Below are 12561 nucleotides of genomic sequence, written 5' to 3'. Positions count from 1 at the left end.
AATTCCCACAAAGTTTTGACTGACTCAATAAAAACTGATTCAAATTGACCCAAAAGAAAAACAGAAGAAAGAAACGAGTTAGTAAACAACGAAAACCCTCCCCTAGACTTACTTCACAACGTCTCTGGTGTGAAAATAAATCAGAGAGAAGGAGAAAACAAGAATAAATTTTTTTTTTTTTTTTTTTTGGTTGAGATACTTACTTGAGTGGAGCAGGCGCTCCATGAAAATTCTGGGTGTTCTATCGTCAGATGATCGCCTGGAACAACCGCTCTTTTCAGGGGGTAGGTTGTTCCGTTTCTGCAACCAAGAATTTTTGAAGTATCTCAGATTTTTTTTTTCTTTTTGACCTGAGACTCAATAAACTAAAACGAAAATAAGTAAACAAAAACAAAACCAAGTTATATTTACACGTACCAGTGGGTTGCCTCCCACCAAGCGCTTGGTTTAAGTCTCTAGCTTGACTTGGTGACTGGGATCAGTCGGGTTGAGCAGGAGGACTTGTTCCAAAACAAGCACCACAATCAGACATGTTCAACTTCAAAACTCTGCTCAGCAACCCTTTCACAGCAGCTTCTCCTTTCTCTTTCAGCTCATGTGTGAGCATTACTCTGAATTTAGAGAAAGGTTTAAAGGTACCCTTGCACTTTACCTCATACTCAATGGATTTCTCATCACACAAGCGAGGTATCAAAGTCATCATAGGATCACCCTTGACCCTTTTTTCTAAACTTTCTGTTTCACCCTTGAATTCTCTCTGAATTTAGTAGGATCAGTGTTAGGATCTTCATCAGATAACAGCCTGCTCTCACCCTTATCACCATGCTCCTTCTCTGGAACAACCTTCAGCTTTTCTACATCAAACACTGAGATGCGAGAGGCGTGTGATGAGGAAGATCTGGTGGGTACAGCCTTGTAGAAAACTTTCTTGTTGATGTTGGAGAAGCAGACTCTCTTGGTGGGCATATCGATGGTTGCTCCAACAGTAGCCATGAATGTCCTTCCAAACAATCCTCGTAAATTTGCGTCGAGTTTACGACGAATTTACGTGAAAAACTAAAGTCATCGTTATTTCCTCGTAACGTAACGACAAAACTGTTTCGTCGTAAAGTGGATGTAATTTTACGAGTATTTTACGAGGAAAAACTATTTCCTCGTAAATACGACGTAAACTTTGCGTGGTATTTACGAGGTAATAGTTTACGTGTATTTAGCGAGGAAATTTTTGAATCCACCAACTTTATAGGTGTTACACGTTTTTTTGCCCACCTAATTAATTTTCGTCGTAAATTCATAGCAAAATTACAACTACCAGATTCGAATTTTCCTATAAATATGGATGTTTGAACATCATTTTAAACACACCAACAACAAAAAACGTGAAAGAAAAAAAATGGCTGGCTCCGGGACTATTTACGAGTTGCGGAAGTGGATGTATATGCATAGAGATGCTAACGGGAGAGTGACGAAAGAATACCTTGCGGGTCTGGAGACATTTATGCATCAAGCAGATTCAACACCGCTCGCCCAAGAAAGTGGTAAGATGTTCTGTCCTTGTCGGAAATGCAACAATTCGAAACTGGCAAATCGTGAAAATGTTTGGAAGCATTTAATAAATAGAGGTTTCACGGCAAATTACTATATCTGGTTTCAACATGGAGAAGGTTTTAATTATGATCAGAATGAAGCAAGTAGTAGTAATAGCAATTTTCAGGAAAAAGAACCGGTTGATCATCATTTGCATAATGAACATAGTTACCATCAGGAGGAGATGGTAGATTATGATAGGGTTCATGATATGGTTGCTGATGCATTCGTAGCTCATGATGAAGATGAAGAACCTAATATAGATGCAAAAAAGTTTTACGAAATGTTAAACGCGGCGAATCAACCACTTTACAGTGGTTGTAGAGAAGGTCTCTCTAAATTGTCGTTAGCTGCTAGAATGATGAATATTAAAACTGATCACAATCTACTTGAAAGTTGCATGAACGAATGGGCGGACTTGTTTAAAGAGTACTTGCCGGAAGACAATGTGTCTGCTGATTCTTATTATGAGATTCAGAAACTGGTTTATAGTCTTGGGTTGCCTTCGGAGATGATAGATGTTTGCATCGACAACTGCATGATCTATTGGGGAGATGATGAGAAGCTAGAAGAATGTCGATTCTGCAAGAAGCCACGATTCAAGCCGCAAGGACGGGGACGTAATAGGGTACCGTACCAAAGAATGTGGTACCTACCAATTACAGATAGATTGAAAAGATTGTATCAATCAGAGCAGACTGCTGGAAAGATGAGATGGCATGCCGAGCATACTCAGACGGATGGTGAGATGACTCATCCATCATATGCAAGAGCCTGGACACATTTCAACAAAGTACATCCAGATTTCGCTAGCACTATCCATGTGTATCTCGGATTATGCACAGATGGATTTAGTACGTTCGGAATGTCAGGGAGACAATATTCATTGTGGCCAGTCTTTCTTACTCCATACAACCTGCCACCGGAGATGTGCATGCAACGGGAGTTACTATTCTTGACCATATTAATACCTGGTCCGAACCATCCAAAAAGGTCCCTGGATGTTTTCCTACAACCACTGATAAAAGAGTTGAAGGATTTGTGGTCAACAGGGGTGAGGACGTATGACTGTTCAACGAAGATGAATTTTACGATGCGAGCGATGCTTTTGTGGACCATAAGTGATTTTCCTGCCTATGGGATGTTGTCTGGATGGACTACACATGGGAGATTAGCTTGTCCATATTGTAATGGAACGACAGATGCGTTTCAACTGAAGAATGGTAGGAAGACAAGTTGGTTTGATTGTCACCGTCGATTTCTTCCCATTGGCCATCCTTACCGAAGAAACAAGAATTTGTTTAGGCACAAAAGGGTTGTGAGAGACACTCCTCCTCCATATCTAACTGGAGAACAAATTGAAACGCAAATCGACTTCTACGGAGCTAACGAAACAGTTCGTTGGGGTGGTAATTGGCATGTCCCTCGTAATATGCCAGATTCTTACGGTGTTCATCACAACTGGCACAAGAAGAGTATATTTTGGGAGTTGCCATATTGGAAGGATCTTCTTCTGCGCCACAACCTCGATGTGATGCATATAGAGAAGAATTTCTTTGAGAACATCATGAATACAATATTGAATGTCCCAGGGAAGACAAAAGACAACATAAAATCAAGGTTGGACTTGCCGGATATTTGCTCAAGAAGCGAGTTACATATTAAAAGCAATGGACAAGTTCCCATTCCGATATTCAGATTATCTTCAGAAAAAAAGTCGGTGTTGTTCAACTGGGTGGCATCAGAAGTGAAGTTCCCCGATGGGTATGTTTCGAATCTCTCTAGATGTGTTGAAAAGGGTCAAAAGTTCTCCGGGATGAAGAGTCATGATTGTCATGTATTTATGCAACGACTACTGCCCTTTGCATTTGCGGAGCTACTTCCAACAAACGTACATGAAGCACTTGCAGATACGTAGTGTATTATATCACAATAATTTACAAAATAATATATGACTAACAATGTGTTTAATTTTTTTTTGAATATAAAAGGCATTGGAGCATTTTTCAGGGATCTGAGCTTACGCACTCTTAAAGAAGAAGTTGTGGAACAGCTTCAGGAGAACATTCCCATCTTATTGTGCAACTTGGAGAAGATATTTCCTCCCGGATTTTTTGACGTCATGGAGCATCTAGCTGTCCACCTCCCATATGAGGCATTGCTTCGTGGACCTGTACATTACGGATGGATGTATCAGTATGAGCGAGCCATGAAATATTTGAAGGGAAAAGCAAAGAACCTCGCCAAAGTTGAAGGTTCTATAATTGCTGGAAGTTTGACGGAAGAAGTTTCTCACTTCACATCGTACTACTTTGCGTCAAAAGTACGTACACGGAGAAGAGCTCCAAGAAGATATGATGATGGTGGTGTTGCGCCAACATATGCAGTTGCTGGTGTTCCAGACATCTTTAGCCAGATTGGGCGACTCGGTGGGAAGTCTAAAGAGGTTTGGTGGTCGAGTGAACAAGACGCTCATAGTGCACACACCTATATTCTACTCAATTGCGAAGATCCATTGATTCGTTATTTTGAAAGGTAACATATATTGACACTTCGAAACACATATAAGTATAATTAATTGTATAATTGCGAGAGATTCATTCCTATAAAATGTGATTTTACAGCCTATTTGTTTCTCAAGTCGAAGAAACATTTCCTGGTATATCCACAAGTGGTATGTTGCATTAATTTTTTTTTTAATTCGTTTAAATTTCTTTTATAACATTAAAAAATAATTTATATTTTAAATTTGTATTTTCCAGGTGGGGGGTTGACGGATGTCTTGCATCGGACGTAACCGACACGATCAAGGGTTACTTCTCCATGCCACATCCAAACTGGAGTAAGACGCCTCACTACGTCAGAAAGACGTGGTTCAAAATTTACGCAAGTTTCTATTAATTAATTATATATACTTTAATTTTTTCATGATTTATATATATACTTTCTAAAAAACTAATTGTTAATTTATTTTTCCAACAGCAAAAATATACTTGGGCCTTGGGGATCACTGAGAGGGTGAAGAAGAAGTTTAACGCGAAGGCGAAAGTTCGCTTGTTGGACACGGTCTCCAACTGGAAGGGTGACTGGATCGTGAAGGGGTATGAGCGTGGCAAACCCGCTGAGCTCACCACGGATGTGTGGGATGGCCTCATCCGTTATTGGCGCCTTCCTGATTCCATTAGAATCGCCCAGGCTTGCTATAACTCCCGTAACACGGTCGATGAGCACGGGAACGGGCCGATGCTTCACACTACGGGCCAAAAACCCCACGCCGGTGTCCGTTTGGAAATGGTAATTAAATATTTTATTAAATAATTTTTTTAATATATATATTAATTTATTCTAACTTTCTTAACTGTTTTTTAGGCCAAAGAGACGGGACATCTCCCTTCTCTTATGGAACTTTACGAGAGGACCCACAAGAACAAGGCGGGCGTATTTGTAGATGGCAAGTCCGAGCAAATCTACAACGACGTAGTTGCTCGGGTTGAAGACTGCCAGACTCAGCTGACCCAGCAGTCTACCGACGGATTACCCGTCACCTTATCCACACTTGACGTGGATAAGATTTACGAGGAGGTAAATTTTCAAAAAAATTAATTTTTTATTATTCATTTAATTTAACTTTAAATTTTTACTTACAATATTTATTTTTGTTTTTAAGGTTGTCCCTAAAAAAAAGGGACGGACGTTGGGTATTGGTTCCGTCAACGATGTTCCGAGAGCGACATCGTCTTATGGTCAGCGACGGGATGATGAAGTCACTGAGCTGCGTAGAGAGTCCGCTCAGCTGCGTAACGAGTTGACCGCGACAAAATCTCGTATGGGTGGAGTCGAGGGTTTCTTGGATGTTATTGCGGCCACAAATCCGGAATGGGAGTCCATGTTGAGGAACATGCGACAACAACATCCCATTCAAGGCGAGTCATCCGACGTACATAACGAGGCGGATGTTACGAGGAGGAGTGATGAATTCTACCGGGCGATGAACGACCCTTAGTTTTTTTTTTGGTTGTTGTATTATATAAATTCAAAACTTATTTATATATAAAATATTTTCATTTTGATTTATTTTTATTTTAAATTTTAATTTATTATTAAATTAAATAATTTTAATTATTTTTTAATTATATTTTTAAATTCTGTAAAAATAATAAAAACGAAGTAAATTCGTAGCTAATGTACGACCTCTTTACGTGGAAACCTTACGAAGAAATGACGAGAAACAATTAACGACTATTTTACGAGGAAACATTTGCGAGGAAATAACGAGGAAAAGTTTACGAGTATTTTACGAGGAAATCGTTTCGTGGTTGTTACGTGTATTTTGCGAGGAAACTCTTTCAAGGTATTTACGTGTAGGTTACGAGGAACTCATTTCGAGGTATTTACGAGGAATTGTAGCGACGTCTTTGCGTGGAATATTGACGTGGTCTTTACGACGAATCGCCCTACTTCGTCTTTACGACGAAATATATTCCTCGCTAAGTTACGACGAATTAGCGAGGAAATATGTGTTACGACGGACGAGTAACGAGCAAACGCGCTTCCTCGCTATTTCGTCGTAAAGCCTCTTTTACGACGAAATAACGAGGAAAACCGCCCTCGTTAAGGTGATGTTTTCTTGTAGTGAGGCATCTCATGATCCTTGTTCATCTCAACAACTTGAAACTCAGCAGGAACAATGCATTCCCCTACTTGAACATGAAGGCTGCGGATGGTTCCATATGGGACTGCTCTAGAAGAGTTTGCAAAGGTCAGGGTCAGCTGAGAGCACTCAACATCAGCAATACCCAAATCGTCTACAATAGCCTTTGAGACGAGATTCACACAAGAACCAGAGTCACAAAGAGCATCCTTGAAGGTTGTTCCTGCGATGGAACATGGGAAAACAAACTTTCCAGGATCATCAACCTTAGGCAATACCTTCAGTGCTGGTGTAGACAGAGCTTTGGCATAGAGGACCTTGATCTCCTCTTGAGTCTCTCTACAGTTTCTAAAAAACTTGAGCAATGGACGAATCTGCAGAGCATCTTCAAATGCAAGTTCTTTAGGAAGCCTTTTCACCATCTTGTTAAAACCTATCAGCTGCTCTTCACTAATGGGATCCATCAGATGTCTAGGTGGAATTGGATAGGGAACCTTGGGAACATAGACTCGAGATGGTGGAGTCTCAGCAGGTTCGCTAGGAGCAGTCACTCCAGAGCTAGCAGACTGCTCTGCTCTCTCTTCTGCGCCTGGAGCAGTCTCAGCGAACGGCTGCTCTATTGCATTACAGTGCTCAGTCCTAGGATTTTTATCAGTTCTTTCAGGGAGCTTCTCTTGTTGCCTCTTGACACTCTCAACTGTTTGAGCAAGCTGAACATCGATCTTTCTTATATGGATCGCAGTCATACTTGTTATTCAGCTCAGTGAACATGTTGCCCATCTTGGTGTCTATTTCCGTGGTTACCTGATTCAACGCCTTGGCCTGAACCTGCTGACCCTGCAACAGTTGTTGCATCATCATACCCAGACCCTTCAGCTCATCTGGTTGACTGTTCCCATTAGCTGGAACAGCTTGCTGATTGCTCTGCGGTTGTCGCTTGTTCTGGTTCTGAATATGCCCGGCCGTAGCTTGCTCCATGTTGAAGACGTGCCCTTGGCTATTTTTCAGTAGCTGGTCAACCTTGGCAGTCAGCTCATCTATTTTTTGGGTGTCAGAACTGTTCCCTTTCTTGGAGCAATCACTCTCCTCTTTCTTATTAGCTGAGCTAGCAGCCATGTTCTCAATCAGCTTAAACGCTCCATGAGTGGTTTGAGTCATGAAGTCTCCATTGCTCGCAGAGTTTAGAGCACCTTGGTATTTCCAGTCCACTCCATCATAGAAAATGTCCAGGAGGTAATCATCATCAAATCCATGGTGAGGACATTCTCTGCGATAGTCATTGAAGCGCTCCCATGTGTCGCAGAAAGGCTCATCAGTGAACTGTCTGAAGGAGGTGATCTTGTTCCTCAATGCAGCTGTTCTCGCCTTAGAGTAGAAATGGCTGAGTAACGCTGATCGGACCTGTTCCTATGAAGTGAGAGAGCCGGTAGGGAGAGAGTTCAACCATCGTGCAGCTTTTCCATCAAGAGAGAATGGGAATAACATGCACGTGATGTAGTCTGGGGGAACACCATTCACGCGAGTGAAACGGCAGACTTTTTCGAAGCTCTCAATATGCTCCATTGGAATTTCTATAGAGAGACCAGAGAACACCTTTCTCTGTACTAGACCGATCAAAGCAGGCTTGATCTCGAAGTCCTGCCTGGTGCAGAGTGGAGGAACAATGGCAGAGCGCGTAGTAGGGATGTTGCAAGGAATGTTTCTCTGCCCGATTGGAACAGTCTGCGCTTGTTGTTCCTGCCGCGCGAGAGCAGCCTGTTCAGCAGCATCCTGCTGAGCTTGGATGGTCTGCTGCATTTGTTGCATCTGCTGCTGCATGAGTGCCATAGCCGCAATGAGATCATCCTGATTGGCGTGATCACCCATAGTGGTGTCGGTTTGCCTTGGCTGTTGACGATTTGTTCTTTCTAACCTTGCTAGCTCCTGGTTGGTAAATGTAACTAACTCTCCTTGTGCATTTCTCCGAGTATGTCTACTGGTAATGCACCTGAAAAATTAGCTGCAACAAAAAGGATAGAGCAAGTTAGAGGTCTTAGACTAAATAAATAACCGAAAAATAAAGGTAAAAAGATGGTCCCCGGCAACGGCACCAAATTGATATTACGTGTATACGCACACTAATTAACCTAATGTGCACACTACCACAATCGAATGGTATGTCGATGTAGCACTTTAGGATCGAATCCACAGAGACCAACTATTACACTTTATCTTTATGGGATCAATATCAAGCTAAAACAATATGGGGGTTTAAAGATTTGAGGGTTTCGTGAGAAACAAGTAACAAGATTAATTAAAGTATTCAGATAACTAAAATGCTAGCCTAGGGTTAGTGCTGGGTTCGCGGGTCAACCCGCCCCGACCCGCCCCGCCCCGCCGCGGGTCGAATCATTTTTTCGATTCAAAAACTCGACCCGCATAACCCGCAAACAAAAACTTTTATATCCGCACCCGCCCCGCCAAAACCCGCGGGTAACCCGCCAAACCCGCGGGTAATATTAATTATATTAAAAATAGTTATTTTAATTAAAAATGATTATTTTCTAATTATATAATAATTATTTTAATTAAAAATAATTATTTTTTATTTATATAATAGTTATTTTTAAAAAATACTATTAAAAAAATATATTTATAATTAAAATTATACAAATATTTATTGTTTTTTATATATTTTACGAAAAAATGTTTTTTTTTTTCAAAAATGTTTTTTTTTTTTTAATTTGCGGGTTGGCGGGTACCCGCGATTCAAATTCGGCTGACCCGCACCCGCCCCGCTCAAAATAATCTCGACCCGCACCCGCACCCGCGATTTAAAAATTTCAAATGGTTCGACCCGCACCCGCCCCGCGGCGGGTCAAACGGGGCGGGGCCCGCGGGCAATGATTAAAATTTCCAGCTCTACCTAGGGTGGTTTGATCGGGTGTTAAGCAAGTGTGAGCCAAACAATTATTCAAGTTCAATTAAAAGCAAGTCTAGAACTCGGATCACTCAAATAGAACAGTCCACTGTCGTGGTACTGCCCCCTATGCTGATCGATCTTGATACCTAAACTCTCGTTTGGATCAAGACGCGACAGCAAGCAATAGAGATCAAGTCCGATATGTTCACAAAACATCCTAACATCTACTTTCGCTGGTTAGGGATATGATGCTCATTCAAGTTATGTCTAGCAACCTATAACACTTTTGATGAATAGATTAAACCTAGAATCAGGCACTAAGTGGTTAACTTGATGCAAGCCTTAAGAACAACAGTGAATGAAGACAATCGATTTATAACTTATTTATGCCAAGCTCACGGATCTAACACCCTAACACCCTAGACTAAGCAAGTTGACTACTCAGCCATGGAGCAAGAAAACACAGAGACAGAGATATAAAGCAACATGAAATATGACTGAAATAAAGTAATAGGGTTCAGGGGGTTCTTCTCTAAATCGAGAGAGATGGCCTTCTCCCTTTACAAAGTAGCAAAATCTCAAGTCTCCAACTCTAAGGTCTGGTTTCTTCTCCAAGAAATTAGCGTAGAATGATAAAGAGAAACAGAAAATATGATATATCAAAGCCACAGGCGGCTGTGAGAGAAAATAGGGATAATTAGGGCAAATCCCGTAATGATTGTAGTTTCTTTAAAAATCTCTGCCGCTGGAACAGTCACTCGGGTTGCTCCGCTATCTGACTGTTCTGCGTGAAAACCACCAAATTGCATTGTTTTCTGCCTCTTTTGTTCCAGCTGGTCCATCTCCCATCCAATGCAACTCCAGACCTGTAATGACTCCAAAAGGACTAGAAAGACTCGATAAAGACTTGAAAACCACTTTAAAAGCATATATACAAGATGTATAAAACACCATATATCAACCATATCGGAATCGTACCTTCCCTCGAGTGAAGGACTAACTAAACACATCTTCAGAGACAGAGACGTGAAAAATCAAATAAAGGAAAAGACTACATAGAAATAAATGTAAAATAAGAGAAGAGAGGAGAAGGGCGACGCCTTCAGTGCCCTGACGCCAAACTTACAAGTCCGATTTTATACAAAAACGCCGAGTTTAAATTATTTCCTATCTAGTTTCGCTCGATCCATAATCTCAGCTTTGATCCCGAATGTTATATAAGTAATAATACACACAATGACACAAAAACAGATTGAGTTAGCAGGAATGCCTAGTTCATCAATTTTAAACTAGTTCGAGATTGTTGCCTTTACTTTTTGGTTCAGAGTTATTTTGTATATTGTTTTACGTTGCTAGCTTTTCTACATAAAAGGAAATAAAAATATAGTAATCGGTAATTTGGACCTATTAAGTGACAATCTATTGATTTTAGCTGATCAAGTTTTTGTTATTTGGTCATAACCGAGATACCTTGAGTGATTATGGCCGCCTTGTAAATCCTTTTTCTTTTTGGAATAAAATGTAAATCCTTATTTTTATTTTTATTTTTATTTTTATTTTTATTTTTATTTGTTCAAATGCAAATCATTATTTAAAAGAGAGATTATAAATTATAAGTACTATATGTATTAGATATATAAACATAATATGTTAGGATTACTAAGATTGCTCTCATTACAATCACTCTCCTATCATCACGTCATGTATATTCTCTTCCCATATTTGTACATCTCTGTAACTATATATGTAGCCTTATGGCTCTGTCAATATACGTACAATTCAATACCATAACATGGTATCAGAGCAGTGATCTCAATGACCTAATATTTTCTCTCTCTTATCTATTCTTCTTCTTCTAGCCGCACTTATTCTCTATAGTTTCTTTCTTCTCTTGATCTCCATTAATCATGTCGAATGAAAGCACATATCCGTCTTCCTCCGCTGAAATCACCACGGTTTTCAACGCTAGAGATCCGGCCACTACTCTCTTGTCTGTAAACATGGCGAACATTACCAAACTCACCAACAACAATTACATCATGTGGAGTAGACAGATCAAAGCCCTTCTGAAGGACATGAGCTCCACGGCTTTATTGATAACTCCATCACAGTTCCAGCTGCCACGATTGTTGTTGATGGTCAGACCACACCGAATCCAGCTTTTCCACCATGGCACCGTCAGGATCGTCTTCTCTATAGCGCTCTCATCGGTGCAATCTCAATTCCTCTTCAATCGGTGGTCACCAGTGCTACTACGACGTGTGAAGTCTGGGATCTACTTACCATGATGTTTGGCACTCCATTGCGTGGTCATATTCAACAACTGCGATATCAACTTAGAACTTGTGTCAAGGGAACCAAAACGATCAGTGAGTATCTCAGACTTATCAAACCAAAGGCTGATGATTTAGCTCTACTTGATAAACCTATGGATCCGGAAGATTTCACCGAAAATACTTGATGGACTGCCTGAAGAATACAAGTCCGTTGTTGATGCAGTAAATGGCAGAGACACAACGATCTCCTTCTCTGAGCTACATGAGAAACTTCTCAATCGTGAGGCAATGGTTCTCTGCAATGACACAACTCCGGTCTCCCCTGCTTCAGTCACACCTAACGCTGCCGGGTATCGTCCAAAACAGAGTGGACAGAACAATTAGAAGCCTCAACAAAATTGCAACAACAACTCTGGCTACTACCAAAACAACAACAATTGCTCCTCAAAGCAGTACATGTGACGTTGCCAAGCGTGTGGTGATCAAGGACACAACGCCAAATATTGTCCTGGATACCGCATCATTCGAGGCTCTTCTGCTCAGCCATGGTCGACTCCTCAACAGAACCAGATGCCACACAAGATACAGAACCAGAACCGGCGTCCTCCTACCTCACAACAGCCATGGCATCCAATAGCAAATGCAGCTATGGTAACCGGTGATTCAGCCACATGGCTCCTGGACTCTGGAGCCTCACATCAGATGACCTCGGATCTTACCAATCTTTCGCTTCATGCACCTTACAATGGAGGTGATGATGTTATACTTGGTGATGGCTCAGGTCTACAGATATCACACACTGGTTATTTTTCTTTACCTTCATACAAACACCCATTTTTCCTTAACAATGTTCTCTATGTTCCATCACTTGATAAAAATCTTATTTCGGTTTTCCAATTATGTTCAACTAACAATGCTTCTGTTACATTTACACCCACTTTCTTCAAGGTAAGGGATTTGATTACGAGGGGAACTTCGTCTGGAAGGCAAGCCTAAAGATGACACTTATGAGTGGCCACGACTCCGTTCTTCTAAACCACCATCTCTTGCTTTTGCTTCGGCTATTAAGACTTCTTTCTCTGACTGGCATGCCTGTTTGGGACATCCAGCTTTATTTATTCTTAAAACTATGATCTCTAAGTTTA

General features: G+C 40.8%; 1 non-coding gene across 1 annotated transcript; it reads left to right on the top strand.

Annotated features, from left to right (window-relative positions):
• The first annotated feature begins 7484 nt into the window (after positions 1–7484).
• On the top strand, positions 7485–7591 carry LOC125582761. Its single transcript, XR_007320215.1, has one exon. It is a non-coding gene; the product is annotated as a small nucleolar RNA R71 (small nucleolar RNA).
• Positions 7592–12561: the final 4970 nt, after the last annotated feature.

The sequence above is a fragment of the Brassica napus genome, chromosome C2, assembly GCF_020379485.1.
Source record: "Brassica napus cultivar Da-Ae chromosome C2, Da-Ae, whole genome shotgun sequence".
Classification (NCBI taxonomy): Eukaryota; Viridiplantae; Streptophyta; class Magnoliopsida; order Brassicales; family Brassicaceae; genus Brassica; species Brassica napus.
The sequence above is the reverse complement of the archived record's forward strand: the minus strand, read 5'-3'. Positions and strand labels throughout refer to the sequence as shown.